This window comes from Epinephelus fuscoguttatus, linkage group LG2 (assembly GCF_011397635.1).
Source record: "Epinephelus fuscoguttatus linkage group LG2, E.fuscoguttatus.final_Chr_v1".
In the NCBI taxonomy this organism is placed as follows: Eukaryota; Metazoa; Chordata; class Actinopteri; order Perciformes; family Serranidae; genus Epinephelus; species Epinephelus fuscoguttatus.
Window position 1 is genome coordinate 31,505,988 of NC_064753.1, and position 11,709 is coordinate 31,517,696.

Below are 11,709 nucleotides of genomic sequence, written 5' to 3' on the forward strand. Positions count from 1 at the left end.
ATAAGCGGTTGAAAATAGATGGATGGGATGGACATCATTGCATTTGTTCATGTTAAGTCAGGCTGTTTTAAACATCCTATTTGTCCTGCACCAAAAGACCTTGACCCAGATGATGTAAATGTATACTTTTTGGAGAGATTTACATTCTGCCTGTGTTCAACATTTCTAAAAACTCTCAAGCCGTTGACTGCAGTGTAACACAGAGTAACACACTTGTTTTGATTCTGAGTTTGCTCATACAGTGTGGCGTCCTTAGATCCAACTCCCCAGTTTTGTTCTTGTGTGTAGGTGGAGAGCAGCACGTGTGGCGGCGAATGAATCACACAGACTGGAAAATATGCTTCAAGCTACAACTGTAATAAAACAACAAAACAAGGTTACACTGGACGAGCTGCAGCAGTTTTAACAATTACAGAGAAAATGTCCTTCCTGAACAGAGTGTGCTCAAGTGATTCTTTCTAATCAGCGGCGAACACTTTGGACTGCTGATGATTTTAGAGATATTCAGCCTTGAAAGAACTGAGATGACTTTGTTCTGTTCCTGGCAGCAGTAGAGGAAGCCCTTCAAGTCCTCTTCCCCTCAGCTGAACTCTCACTCCTCCTCTGTTGTTACTCGCTGTGGGCAGTTGTGGTGTCATGGCCTCCCAGTGGTGGTAGAGGCTTCTTCTTTTATTGTTATTCTTGGGTTTTTCTTCACCCATTGACACGTTGAGATAGCCTATCATAACACCACCTGCTAACCCCAGAATAAACAGCGGTCATTAGACATAGCCAGTGAAGGCGGCAGTACTGTGAGGATCAGCTGTGAGCTGCCGGGCGCCTCCATCCTCCTCCTCCCTCTCCCTGAGGCCAAGTCCAGACTGGCTTGAATCCCGTTTGTGGTGTCACACAGGAAGGAGAGGCATGACCTGGCTTCCAGACAAGCACAACTTTTAAAGTGATGGCCACTTAGATACATAGTTTTCTTGTATAACATCGATCAGAGCTCACAGGCAGAGCTTATCTGTCCCTCAGATAATGTTTGTGCCCTTATTTGATCCAGTCTGAAAGCTAATAGGAAAATAAAGGTCAGCACTGGTCGTATAGCATCTTAAAAGAGCATTACCCAAATATTTATGTATTTTGATCTTGTATTTTGCTTGTATTCATTAAGTCAGAGTTCAAGCATTGCTTTTTCACCACATCCAGTAGTACGACAAACCAACACACTAATGAATCTATGGAGAGCAGATGTCTTGGTAGTGTTTTTTTTTTTTTTAAAGCTGTTCAGTTAATGAAATTTCAGAAAATTGCAAGTTCCTAGAGACCAAGGTGTCTCTTTAAGTAGCTGTACAGTTGATCAGAAGACTGCTGAGACATACAAAAAGAAAATCAACAATACGACATAGCCAGTATGTTATCATATAGTTACATCAGGGACCTTTAATGAAGGAGATGTAATTCGCCCACATAGTATCATAGTATAGTATCTCTCCACCTGATCAATGAGCCTAAAGGAGAGGCCCTCATGTGCAACCACAATACCAAGTTGGGAGAACCACACCCTGACTGGTGGTAAGCTGATCGTCTTCCATTCTGTTATGTTTTCTCCCCAGCATGAGGGATATCTGGACCCAGTCTGCCTGGGGTGCACAGAGGGGTCTTAGTGGGACAGGATCACCCAGAGCAAGCAAGCTTGGGCGGAATGGTATGTCTAATTTAAGGATCATAATGATATCCTCATGTACAGCAGACCAGAATTTTTGTGCAGCGGGACAGGACAGCAACATGTGGAGGAGAGTGTCAACGCTCACCCCACACTCCCAGCAATTCTGGCTGTCTCTTAGTTTCACCCTCAGTAACCTCGAGGGGTAAGACAGTGGTAAGTTGCATGGCTCCAAGGATGGCAGTATTGTTTACTTCAGCATTTTGGTGCAAACTGAATTTCTCAACCAATGGATGGATTGCCATGAAATTTATGGTTACCAGAAAATGACATTCTGACGTTGGTATTCCCATGAGTTTCCATCTAGCACCACCAACCACTCAAAACTGAATGTACGCATTGTTTTGGTTTTTGACCAAATACCTACAACACTAATGATATTCCCATCAGCCTCAGCTGTGCTCTGTATTTGCTGCTAATTAGCATGTTGGCACGTTAGCATTCCAAGAAGCTAAACTAAGATGGTGAACATGTGTACAGTCTGACAGTGCAGCTGGCATGGCTGTAGACTCTTGTTGCATAATTAATGATGTTGATCATTTCCTGTTGATTGATTTATCTATTAATTGACTAAATGCGTCTGCATAGCCTCTTTTATACTTCCTGTCAGTATTTTAACATTGTGTGTGTAGTCATAGTATTCATACAAGATAATTTAATGCTCTCTTAACCATGTGTTTTTTTTTGCTGTCTCTTATTCCTCTTCCTTCCTTTCTTTGTTTGTTAAAGATTAATTTTAATAATAGACCATGACAGTGTACACAGAGACAGCAAACATGAGCAAGGAGTACACTGTGCAAGAATCAAACTTGAGATGCTGTGGTTGTCCGGCATACGTCAATGAGACTGCGTCTTGCTTTTTCTCTTACTCAATCCACCGTTCTGGTTCGGTAAACCAATTTATGAGTTTTGACATTTTGACTCTGATGTTTGTTTACTTTATATAGATGACATTTAAAAATATGTGATTTTTTTGTGTGTGTGTGTGTGTGTGTGTGTGTGTGTGTGTGTGTGATATTTGTTTTTTTTTCCTTGAGCATGAGATAGCAAAGCTAATGAAGCATCGTATAAATTAAAGTAACTTTATTGGAGAAACTTTATTAGACTTGTGGAGGAAGAGGAGGCTCAAGGACTAAAAGATCCAGTGTCTTTCTGCTCATTAGTCACAGAGGGTTAAATTTGTCAACTTCAAGGGCATGTTTGAAAACTTACCCTCACAGCTAAAAAAAATAATCGTTTATAACAACCCTTTTTAAACAGATTTGATAATCATGTACAAAAACATGAGAAGCCAAGTGAGTGCCCTTAATTTGACCTTAGTCGACCTTAATATGTTTGAGTATTTCAATTTGTTCAGCATTTTGTCCAAAAATTCAAATTAAATTTTTAAATTAAAACATTTTTGTGCCTGCTACAAAAATGTTGCATAATAAATGACAAAAACAAAAGACAAAAAAATCCATTTCAAACAAAATAAATAAATGCAGACAAACAAGACAATGACATATGGACGTAAACAACAGTAATTAAGATAAATACATAAAGACAACAAATTCTGGGAAGCACTGCACAGGTAGATGGCCATGTGGTTAAAGGGCTGAGAATAATGATTACTATGATGACAATTTGTTAGCTATGGAGTTTTATGGCGGCACTAGATTTCCAGTTTTTAAGTGTGATGTTATGGGCTGATTTGAAAAGTAAAGTAAAGTGTTTATCTCTTGTTTAGATATAGTTTAATAGTTTATTTTTTGCACAACTAAAACACAAATAACACTCAATAATAGTGTCTGAGCAGAAAATGTGAATATGTAATGTATAAATCAATGTTTGTGTAATTAGGCGTGTGTGTATGTGTGATACAATAGCTCAAACTTTAAAAGCAAATTTTTTTTTTTTACAAATATATTGAAATGAAAATCTGACAGCCTGAGTTGAGTTACGTAAACCCTCACCATGTCGGGAGATGTAAACCTAGGGATATATGTATGCTGCACTTTGAATGTTGGGACAGCAGCAGACCCAATCATATGCACACACACCTTAAAATTACAGAGAAAAATGTAAGTATGGTCATAAACCTTTATATAATGAGCTACATATTTAATGACAGGTTAAAATAAAAAAATGTAAAAATTGTAAAATTATGCCTTAATATAAAAATAATAAGATTTACCTTAAAATTACAGAGAAAAACATTAGAATGTTAGTATGGACACAAACTGTTATATAACAAACTACATATTTAATTACAGATAATTACTGTAATTTTACATAAAATTGTATGTATTTTGTCTTTTAAAACAATGAGAAATAAATGTATTTTGTCATTATTGTCAAAATACTTAAAATAACAGGCAGGTTGTTAATTTACAGATTTTTATGCTATTTTTAAAAAACAGAAAACTACTGTAAAAATGTAATCATTTACCATAAAATTACGATTTATTCTTACAGTGTAGATATTAATAAAACATGAGATTACGAGAACCTTTACATGTGAAAAGAGGCGAAAAGGCATATAACAGCCTGGATTGTGTTAAAAGACATTTCGTAGAGCAGGAAATAAAAAGGTTGAGGAGTTTTGTGGAAGCCAAGCACAGCGTATCACCCATGGAACACCGCTGTCACTGTGAACTGTGCTGATGGCAGCTTCGTTTTATGGGGGAGGCTCGAAAGAGTTGACACAACAGTGAATTAAGACAAATGTAGGCAAAATCTTGAGAGGAAACCTGCATCAGACTGCCAAAGACTTTAGATCGATACACCATCCTAACAGCACCGTGACCGCAAACACTGAGGAGATATAAACGCTGGAATAACTTCAGAGCGAGAGCATGAAAGCTCTGCAGAGGCAGACGCCAAAGCTCCAACTAAAATCTGTTTGAATCTGTTTACTGAAATGACCTGCAACTGGCCGTTCACAGACGATTCCCAGTTTGACTGAGCCGAACCAAATCTGTGAGGAAGGCAGAGAAAACTGCAAAATCTGTAAGTGCTCAAGGGACAGATGCATCCGCTTTGACTCTAAATGAGATTTGCTGCCAAAGGCGCTTTCTGTGTGCAAAGTGTGGGATTGAATATATTGTCAAGGCTGATATGTTGGTTTTCTTCCCCTACATACAGTGCACATGTAACGTTACAGTGCCTTGTCAGACTGTGTGTTTGCCTTAAACCTACACATGGGAACACGAGGAAGTTGCAGCAGTTTATTTTGTTGGGAGCAAGGAGTTTTGAATTGCTAAGATTTTATTTATCAACACCATTGTAATTCTGCTTATCACTAAGTCTGAGCACAGAGCAGAATTGAGGCATGTTTGTGACTCAGGTGTGCAAAAGCTCCACTGTTGCATGTTTTCCGAGTCAAAGTAAACCTGCTTAGCCTGCCTGTGTAGAGTTTATGTTGTTATAACAATATTTACCTTTGGTAACAGACATGCTGCTCAGTTGGGAAGCAGTGGCAACGACTGTCAAACATATGGCACTCCTAAAGTTTAAGCCCTTGTTGCACAGAAAGATGTTTCAGCATATTGCCAGTGTTTCCACCCGTACTTTAAATGATCATTTTACAGACATTACAAGCAGCATTGTTGTCCTACTTCTTTGTGAGATGAAGTCATGCTCCTCTCCGCCATGAATCCTTGTTCTTGCAAGTTTCTAACAGCGTAGACGCATGAGTTTAATTTCACTGTTCCAATAGATCAGACAGTTTGAAACTGCTTCTCTATTTCCATCCCTACTAGGGGCAATTCTTACATCACTTTAAATATGCTCACAGTACTTGGTTGTGAATCCTAAGTGGTCATTTGTCTCTGTGTGATGAAGGAACCATTGAATTACTTAAACATATGTGATTATAAAACTTTTAAATAGACATTCAACAATTCAAAAAACTTCCAGCGCACACTAGAGCATAGGATTGACAGAAGGTTTATCATCAAAAGTTAAAAATAGAAGGGGCGAACAACACGTGTTGTAATATAAGAAATTTTGGGGCGTCGGTGGCTTGGTGGTAGAGCAGGCGCCCCATGTACATGTACCCTTTGCTGCATGTCACTCCCTCTCTCTCTCTCCCCCTTTCACACTTGTCTGTCCTATCAAATAAAGGCTTAAAAATGCCCAAAAAATATCTTTAAAAAAAATAAATTTCTCCAAAAAAAAGAGAGTCTCATTTAGACGATGTGGCTCTAAAGAGTTATGGGTATATATCTAATAGGCCACCTCTAGGATTGCGATTAATTCTCTCAATATCTATTGATCTATCTATCTATCTATCTATCTATCTATCTATCTATCTATCTATCTATATACATTTATATGTATATATATATATATATATATATATATACATATATATATTATAGAGCCACATGGACTAAATGACACTTTAGACTTAAGTCCATTTTTGTAAGTTTTGTATACTAATCTTTCTTTGCTTTTGTGTCTGCAGGTAATGTATAGGGAAAGGTGAGCCACTTTCACCCTTCCTGGCACATCCCCTTCCCTCCTCTCCCTGTTTAGGTACAGGTAGCTTGAGTAGATTTGTAGAGTATCTCCTCCTTGGTTTACATTTCTTATATTAGCCCACTTGTTTTTGATATGCATTCCTATGTATTTCTACTTTTCATGTTTTGTGATTATTTATACTGTATACACTCTCCTTTTTATACATAAATGAGTTGGTACAATACATCTAGATTATGCATTTGTATCTCATTATTGCAATGGGTCTTAATTATTATACTCTGTTTTTTTATTTACATTATATCTTTTTTCATCTATATTGTCTCCTATCATGAGAACTGACACTTGTCAGATGATGGAAGTTGTGTTACTCTTGATATCTTTTTCATGCCATTTATGATATTTGTATGTACTTGCCCTTTTAATATATGAGCTTGTAAATTTGGACTTGTATCTCATAGATTGATTGATTGTTGGGCTGTCAGGCTGTCATTCACCTTGTCTATTTAAGCGCACACCTGATGACAATCAAGAGCGAATCTGAAGCAACGTGTGAAACGCGTTGTTCGGCCCTTCTGTTTTTAAATATACATGTTTTTTCATTCTCATATGTAGCAGTAATTACTAAATACAAATAGCAAGATATGAGATGATGCAGCCAAGCAAATAAGACAACCATAAGGTCAAAACATGAAGTCATTACAAACCTAATGTAGCATATTAAATTAATTTCAGTAGAACTGTCTGTGAATTAATTCCACCAGATGAAAATGTACTGTAACAGGCCGTAGAAGACAGGGTATATGTAATACTTGTACAGATATGTAATATTGAGTCATGCGTGCAAGTATGTTAAAAGTTTAAGTTGTTTTTCAAATTCAGATATTAAATAGGAGCAGTCAAGTTTGTTAGGTGTTACCAAACCATTTGTCATATACAATGAAATGTGTGAACAGTCTTTGAGATAAAGACGAGATTGAAAATTAAATCAAGTTAGTTTGATAAGCACGAACTGAAAATAATCAGCTTTTAAGCAGGACTGGGCAGTCACAAATTATGTTTCTTATATTGCACTGATTATTAATTTTATTTTGAGAACGTAGCAAGCATAAGCCACGCTTTACATAACATTACATTCATTTGGCAGATGCTTATCTCCATAGTGGCGTACGATAAGTGCACCCAAACCATTGAGAATTTTAAACATCCCGAGTTTCTGCTGAAAAATGTGATTCTGTACATCGGAAAACATCATCAACACCTCGAGGTGCACACAGATGCAACAGCTGATAGCACTTCTGCACTGCCTCATCATGGCAGAGCACAGGATGAACATAGAGCCGTGTTATCAGCCTCCTCATCATCAGAAGCACCCAATTTTCCACAGCATGTGTACTATCAAAATTAACTCATAATCCAGGCACACCCACGGAAGTGTTGACGTCCTCGATGAATTGGGTCATATTCTCTGAATCGGTTGAAACGTATCAATGGACAGTGAGGCAGATGTCAAGCAGGCGTGATTATGTAACCCGGAGCGCTGCAGGTGCTGTCTGAGGTGTTTGTTTGCAGTAAGGAGGAGGAGGCATGACAGCTGGGAGCCTGTCGTGTCGGGTCAACCAAATAGGCATAAATGTACTTCCTGAATCCTGATAGTGATGTAATGTTATTTGGATGATTGTATTAACTTTTTTTTTTCACTAGAAATAAACATACTAAGATAAAATTGGTGGAAGAACTGTATACATTTTGAAAAATAATTATGTGGGAGTGATGTAAGGGCAATTTAGATGCATAGTGCTGAATCAATAACCTGAAGGTCGCTGTGTGCAATGGTGTAAGTATTACCTAGAATAGCATCCTCAAGGACAGTAGCCAATATGTATATAAACAATTTAGTATCACTAATTGATATACTGGAACATAGAAAAAGAACCTGTCAATACACGTGTACATCCATCCGTGGCCCTGGAATCACCTTTACTTTTCATACAAACATTAATGTATGAATATCACATAATGACTACTTGCAGGTTCAAGGAAAGGTTTCAGAATTGCATCTGCTTCTGCAGATCTTTTTGCACTCTGCCTCCTGTTCTCAACTCTATTAGACTCCAAACTGCATGGCAGTCTAAACTCAAATGGAAATAGTGGTTGTCACTCAGGGTTGCCACTCTTTTGTAATCATACATTTCAAGGACTTTTCAAGCAGCTTTCTAGGACAAATTATTTCCAACTTAAAGGCACTTAGTGAGGTCCTATTCCAAGCACTTACAAGTACTTTCCGGACCCCCAGCAGCCGTGCTTACTGTCTATTTTTCTATATGTGTTTATGTAGTTTTTTTTAACCACTTTGAGTTGATTTTTAGCTTATTATACTTCTACTACTTTCTACATACTCAGTCAAATAAAGCATGCTTTAAATAGAACAAACAAAAGCACCATTGTCAACACAACAAACCTTTTAAATTTCTTTTATTATAATTTGCAATGGGGGCACTGACGTCTTTAGAGAAGACCATTTGAAAGCATGTAGTGGTTTGCTGATTCTGCCCACATCAGTACAGAGTCAACAGTCAACACCAGCGTTACCACACCCTTGTTGTCTTTCATACATCACTGGGCGTCATGCAAATAAGAGCTGAGGGACACCAAAACGACTGCTTTCTGGAGACAGGTATTTCTTAGTATAGGGGGTGTGCAATGTGTAGAACGGGAAATATACCGTGCATGCCAGTCTAGGCCCTTATATACCGTAAACTATAGAAAATAAAAGCCTTGAAAAAACAAGCCCAATTTTGTGTCATTGCATCTGACCTTTTGTAAATGAAAAAAAACCATACCATATGAATGCGTTCTGAAATCATGTATGCAGTGCAGTGTGACTGAAGTATACGGCCTAGTGTCCTTCTGCGGAGGGCTGTTATGAAAGCAGGTGAAGCCTCTGGCAACAGGAAGTCACAGGTGTGATGGAGGAAGATGGAGCCATAAATGACACACCATGCTGCCCGAACCGATTACCGCTGACGGGAGGGTGTGTTTACGTACAAAACACACGTAAGAAACACATAGAAGGCAGAGGGTAGATACAGGAAGGAAAGATAGGAAGGAAGGAAGGAAGGACATCGAGAAAGACAGAAGGAAGCAAAGAATGAAAAAACAAAATGAGGAAGAAAGGCCAGAAGGAAACAAGGTATAAAGATGAGAGGAATATAAGAAGAAACACACTAAAAAGAAGGATAAAAAGGAATTTAGTATGGAAAGAAGGAGAAAGGAAGCAAGGAAGGAAAAAAAGAAGGAAGTAAAGGAATGAATGAGGTGTGGAAAGAAGGATGTAAGGAACAAAATGAAAGAAGGAAAAAGGGTGGGCAATAGAATGAAAAATAAATAAGGGAGAAAGGCCAAAATGGATGAAGGTATGAAGAAAGGAGGAATTAAAAAACAAGTAAAGAAAGATAGAAGGAAGGAAGGAAAAAAGAAAGAAGGAAGTAAAGGAAGGAATGAGGTGTGAAAAGAAGGATGTAGGGACAGTAGGAAATAAAGACGTAAACTAAGTAGGGGAGAATGAAAAAGGAGGGAAGAAAAGAGGAAAGGAATAACGTATAAATGAAGGAGAGAAAGGATGAAATTAAGAAAGCAAGGAAAGACTGAAGAAAGTGTATTATGTATGGAAAGAAGGACATGAGAAAAGAAAGAAAGAAATAAGGAAGTAAAGGAAGGAATGAAGTGTGAATATAAGGATCTAAGGAAAGAAAGAATGAGGGAATAAAAGAGGAAAGGAATTAAGTATAGAAAGAAGGGTGTAAGGAAGGAATGGAACAGAAGGAAGAAAGAAGAGATAGAAGCAAAGAAAGTAAAGGAAGGAATGATGTATGGAAATAAGGATATAGGGACAGAAGGAAGTAAAGATGTAAACAAAGTAGGAAAGAATGAAAAGAAGGAAGAAAAGAAGAAAGGAATAAAGTATAAATAAAGGGAAGAAAGGATGATATTAAGAAAGTAAGGAAAGAGGTAATTAAGTATGGAAAAAAGGATGTGAGGAAAGATGGAAAGAAATTAGAAGGAAGGAATAAAGTATGGACAAAAAGGCGTAAGGTATAAAGGAAGAGATGAAGGAAAAAAGGGTGTACAGAGGGGAGGATGGAAAGAAAGACAGAAGGCAATAAGTAAGAAAGGACAGGCTGAATGTACCTAACAAAGGAAATAAGGATGGAAACTGCGCACCAAGCATCATAGTGTGTATCAAAGAAAAAAGCGCAAAGGTCCAGATGCTTTCCGAATATTCCAGTTTCACTTGTTCTATTTTTAGCATTGTCCTTACGTCTGTTTCAGGTTTTACATAACCCCTACTTCCGATAAAGTAAGCAAACACCCACTCACTCTCAGCCATGCAGTAAAGCCATATGGGACTTCAGCTCTCATTAGCCCAAGACAGCGTGAAACAAGTCGGCTGAAAGGCATCAGGGATAACCATCATTCACCCCTGGAAGTGGCTGCTCACTCTACAGCCCTTCAATATGTTCCCCAGCCCTATACCGTACATGCATTAAATGTATGAATATATAAGCCTGATGAAAAAACACATATAGAGAAAACAAAATGCAAATTAGTAAGTGGGAAGGTGTTTAATAATTCAAGTGAGACTGTCCTCCAAAATACAACCACATAGGTCAGTACAATCAGCTGTTTACAACCCGTATACTGTAGAATGGTACAGGAATGAGTCCTAAAACCTGGAAATGAGGCATTTTAGCACTCCTGGTTCCCTCGTCTCAAAGTCAGTGGGTTTTCGGTTGGATGCCTGAGATAAGATCTGTGGTTAACACAAGCTTAAGAGACGTTTATATGTTGTATGACATAAAATACTTCAGTAAATACCTCACTTGTAAATTTTGAAGCCTTTACTTGGCTTAAAAACAGCAAATGGCTAAATGAAACTACAGAACGTCATCAAGTTGAACGGCTTTACAGCCTTGTTGCATTAAATAGAATTCATGCGACTGTGTTGTAGTACGTTTAAAGATGGACCTGCGCTTGTATAGTGCCTTTTTGTTATCTGACCACTCAAAGCCCTTTTTACACTACAAGTCATATTCAGACGTTCACACACACATTCATACACTGGTGGCCGAGGCTACCATACAAGGTACAACTCAGTTTTTTAACACAACAATTTGGAACAATTTGGGGTTCAGTATCTTGCTCAAGGATACTTCGACATGCAGACTGGAGAAGCTGGGTATTGAACCACTGATCTTCCAATTAGTGGACCACCCACTCTACCTCTGAGCCATAGCTACCCACCTCTACAGCCTAACGTTAGCTTTATACTTCTGGTCTCTTGCAATTACGCGTCATTAAATCATAAAAGAGGTGTTCATTTGCAGAGATTATCTTGCTGAAGGTATAAACTTTTGTTTTCCACAGAGCGTATTTTCTGCAATAATTCAAAACTCAAAGGTTAAATCCCATTGGCTTTTTATTAAGGGGACCAGGGCGATGTTAACTCTGGTGTTGCCCTCTATACATTACAATAAATG